Below are 5,015 nucleotides of genomic sequence, written 5' to 3' on the forward strand. Positions count from 1 at the left end.
TTTATGAAAGTAGAGCACCCGTAGGCAAAAACCATATTTGGGTTTTGTTTTCTTAGATCGGGTTCGGCTTTTATGGCCCCATCTAAACATGGTTAAAGATCGAATTTTTAAAACAAATCGAGGCTGTATCTCTGAAACCAATACGAATCTTGTTTTGAAATCTGCAGCAAACTTGTAGATAAGAGTAAGAAGATATTGTACTCGACAAAACTGCATTTTTTGCCTCAGATTTTAAAATATATCTATAAATGCTATAATTTGTGTATATTTCGCAGAGTATCTCCAAAATGTTAAATTCTTCTTAATGTTACCTTTAGGGAAAATATTTTCCGGAATGTAATACACAACTCTTCAGAACATTATATAGTTGTAAAATAACAGAAAGAGTTTTTTCGAGCTTGAGGTCTTTTTGTAATTTTTTCCTTTATTTTCCAATATTTCGGAATTCTTTGAATTCCATCTTCAGGGATTTTTATTGCATCTACAAAAATACAAATAATAAAGTACGACTTAATCTATATCACAGCATTTTGTTACAAACTAAATAAATTGTATAAATAAATAAAAATTGTATAATCACAGAAAAATAATAAGATCGCTTACGTGTAAATAATATGAATAATAAAAACTTAAAAACTAGCGTAGCATGTCTACCGTCGTCAAGAGTTTTTATTGCACTGAATATTATTTTCTAATTTCGCGATCTCTCTTCTGTGTAAGTTGTCTGTAACCATAGGCTGTGTTGTCAGTATCTGTTTTGCTATTTATTCTTTTTGTTGTTGTTAAGCTATTTATGTGTAACATCTCTAGTGTGAGTCTCTTGTTGTAATTGTTTTCTGTTTGTAATATTCTCACTTCGTCAATGTTTGGTACGTGGTTGTTCTGCTTGCAGTGTTCGGCAAGGGCTGTCTTCTGTATTATATTATTATTTCTCAGTTTTATATCTGACTTATGTGCCGACATGCGAGTCTTTAATTTGTTTTTAGTTGTACCAACATAAAGTTTTCCACATGTTTCCTCATCGTTACCTCCGCATTCAATCTGATATATTATATTGTGCTTGTCCATCTTTTGAATCTTACTTTTTAAATTGCTGAAAATTGATTTTGTTGTATGATTTGAACTATGTGCTATTGCGTATTTGGATTTATCGTATATATTTGACTTTTCAAATCTTTCTGATATATTCGGTACGTATATCAGGGATTTGTATATTTTGTCTGGTGTAGTTCTTATAGGTTCCTGTGTCTTTGGTTTATAATTATTTATTAAGGATTTTATCATATATGTAGGGAAATTGTTCATGTTTAAAATGTTCTCAATCTTTGCTTTGTTTTCGTCATGGAATTTCGTATCACTTAGATTTAGTACTCTATTTATCAGATTCTTGGCCGTGTTTATAATTGTCCTTTTGGTATGTTTTGAATGGTAGTTTATTAATCTCCCAGAGGCTGTGGGCTTTTGATACCAGTTTAAATCTATACTGTTGTCGTTGTTTTTTATTACCAAAGTGTCAAGATATGGTAATTCTCCGTTATTTTCTTTCTCCAAAGTGAATTTTATATTTTTGTTAAAGCTATTCAGTGTCGTTAGTGTTTCTTCTACTGCATCAGTTTTAATTATTGCGAACAAGTCATCTACATATTTGGTAAGTATTTTTGGTTTGTGCACTAGTAAGTTCAATGTATTATTTAATAAAGTTTCCATCACTAAGTCTGCGATAATTGGGGAAGCTGGTGACCCCATCGGTAATCCAACTTTTTGTTTGTAGAATTTATCTTCATATTTGAAATACCGATTTTCTTGGATGCAGAATTTTACAATATTTATAAACAAATTCTTTGGTATTTCTGTGTACATTTGTATTTCAGCCCATCTCTCTTCAATTATTTTAAGTCCTAAGTCCACAGGTATACTCGGAAACAGCGAAACCACGTCAAAGGAAACCATTATTTCATCATTATCAATCGTCAAGTTTTTAACCTTATGTCTAAATTGCACTGAATCTTTTACATTGTAAATAGAGTTTTTGGTCAAGTTTTTGAGAATATTCACAATGTATTTGCACAAGTTAATCGATGGTGAGTTCACTGAAGAACAAATGGGCCTAAGAGGATATCCATCTTTATGGATCTTTGGTAATCCGTAAATCCTAGGCGCAATGGCCACGTCAGTTTTCAATCGCTTTCTCTCCATTGTTGAAATTATTTTATTCTTGAATAATTCTTCCACTATTTCATTGTTCTTTCTTTGCAAACTGCTTGTGGGGTCCTTGTTGATACGCTGATACGTCATTATATCGGATAGTAAAGTTGACATTCTTTGATTATAATCTTTTTTCTCTATTGCTACCGTAACATTTCCTTTGTCTGCATTAACTATTAATATGTCATTATTTTGTCTAAGGAATTTTCGAGTACGTTCCACTGTAGCTGTCATGTATTTGTCTCTAGCTGTTGCTCTCATTTTATTCATGTGTGTTTCTAGCATTGTTGTTAGTTTCGTTCTCCCCATTTCTTGTTGTTCTTTGTCGTTGTTAGTTTGAATTAAATCCTCAGCATCAGCAATGTATTTGAAAAGAGGGAATTCTTTACGATTTGTTGGTAGACAATGTTTGTCTCCTAACGAAAGTAACCACATTACATCGTTGGGGAATGTCTTGTTGGTTTTGTTGACGAACCACTTGTTGTTGTGCTTTATGTTCATTTCTTTGGTTAGCTGTTCTTCGAGTTTTTTGAATTTATTTTTATGTGTTTCGTCTTGCTGTTTCTGTGTGCCTGTTAGAATTAAATTTTCGCTAAACTGAATATTATTTCTTTCTTCTTGTGAAAGACATCCGTTTAACTCTTTTTCCAGATTATTTAATGTTATATTATTGTTTTTTAATTCTTCATGTTTTTGTTTAATAATTAGATTTAATAATTTGCTTTGAAATGTTTCTATGATTGATTTTAATTGTGATTGAATGTGGTGGTTGTTGTAGTTGTTTTTAAATATTTGTTGTACCTGTTTCATGGAGTTTTTTATAAAATTAGGAATAATACCAGTATTTCGGCAACGAATAAGGAATGTGATGGATGATTTTAGTTTTGTTATTTTGACTCGTAAGTTTTTGTGTCTGTTTATGTTTTGTCGTACTTTGGTGTTTGTTTTTATATTTTTGTAGATCATTTTTAATCGTAATTTTATTATCGGCGGGCTCTCCGTTTTTACAAATTGTTATTGTTGTTTTCTTCGACCTTTTGATGTTTAATAAAAGAAAGAGTTTTTTCGAGCTTGAGGTCTTTTTGTAATTTTTTCCTTTATTTTCCAATATTTCGGAATTCTTTGAATTCCATCTTCAGGGATTTTTATTGCATCTACAAAAATACAAATAATAAAGTACGACTTAATCTATATCACAGCATTTTGTTACAAACTAAATAAATTGTATAAATAAATAAAAATTGTATAATCACAGAAAAATAATAAGATCGCTTACGTGTAAATAATATGAATAATAAAAACTTAAAAACTAGCGTAGCATGTCTACCGTCGTCAAGAGTTTTTATTGCACTGAATATTATTTTCTAATTTCGCGATCTCTCTTCTGTGTAAGTTGTCTGTAACCATAGGCTGTGTTGTCAGTATCTGTTTTGCTATTTATTCTTTTTGTTGTTGTTAAGCTATTTATGTGTAACATCTCTAGTGTGAGTCTCTTGTTGTAATTGTTTTCTGTTTGTAATATTCTCACTTCGTCAATGTTTGGTACGTGGTTGTTCTGCTTGCAGTGTTCGGCAAGGGCTGTCTTCTGTATTATATTATTATTTCTCAGTTTTATATCTGACTTATGTGCCGACATGCGAGTCTTTAATTTGTTTTTAGTTGTACCAACATAAAGTTTTCCACATGTTTCCTCATCGTTACCTCCGCATTCAATCTGATATATTATATTGTGCTTGTCCATCTTTTGAATCTTACTTTTTAAATTGCTGAAAATTGATTTTGTTGTATGATTTGAACTATGTGCTATTGCGTATTTGGATTTATCGTATATATTTGACTTTTCAAATCTTTCTGATATATTCGGTACGTATCTCAGGGATTTGTATATTTTGTCTGGTGTAGTTCTTATAGGTTCCTGTGTCTTTGGTTTATAATTATTTATTAAGGATTTTATCATATATGTAGGGAAATTGTTCATGTTTAACGATGAGGAAACATGTGGAAAACTTTATGTTGGTACAACTAAAAACAAATTAAAGACTCGCATGTCGGCACATAAGTCAGATATAAAACTGAGAAATAATAATATAATACAGAAGACAGCCCTTGCCGAACACTGCAAGCAGAACAACCACGTACCAAACATTGACGAAGTGAGAATATTACAAACAGAAAACAATTACAACAAGAGACTCACACTAGAGATGTTACACATAAATAGCTTAACAACAACAAAAAGAATAAATAGCAAAACAGATACTGACAACACAGCCTATGGTTACAGACAACTTACACAGAAGAGAGATCGCGAAATTAGAAAATAATATTCAGTGCAATAAAAACTCTTGACGACGGTAGACATGCTACGCTAGTTTTTAAGTTTTTATTATTCATATTATTTACACGTAAGCGATCTTATTATTTTTCTGTGATTATACAATTTTTATTTATTTATACAATTTATTTAGTTTGTAACAAAATGCTGTGATATAGATTAAGTCGTACTTTATTATTTGTATTTTTGTAGATGCAATAAAAATCCCTGAAGATGGAATTCAAAGAATTCCGAAATATTGGAAAATAAAGGAAAAAATTACAAAAAGACCTCAAGCTCGAAAAAACTCTTTCTTTTATTAAACATCAAAAGGTCGAAGAAAACAACAATAACAATTTGTAAAAACGGAGAGCCCGCCGATAATAAAATTACGATTAAAAATGATCTACAAAAATATAAAAACAAACACCAAAGTACGACAAAACATAAACAGACACAAAAACTTACGAGTCAAAATAACAAAACTAAAATCATC

The 5,015-nt window shown here is 30.7% G+C and overlaps 1 long non-coding RNA gene across 1 annotated transcript; it reads right to left on the reverse strand.

Moving 5' to 3' along the window:
* Positions 1–1,655: 1,655 nt before the first annotated feature.
* Positions 1,656–3,557, reverse strand: LOC141392789 (uncharacterized). Its single transcript, XR_012409872.1, has 2 exons — positions 3,482–3,557; positions 1,656–3,359 (listed from the first exon to the last, which is right to left on the reverse strand). It is a non-coding gene; the product is annotated as an uncharacterized lncRNA (long non-coding RNA).
* Between the last annotated feature and the right edge of the window lie 1,458 nt (positions 3,558–5,015).

This window comes from Musca autumnalis, unplaced genomic scaffold (assembly GCF_047663935.1).
Source record: "Musca autumnalis isolate F117 unplaced genomic scaffold, ASM4766393v1 scaffold_2, whole genome shotgun sequence".
Lineage (NCBI taxonomy): Eukaryota > Metazoa > Arthropoda > Insecta > Diptera > Muscidae > Musca > Musca autumnalis.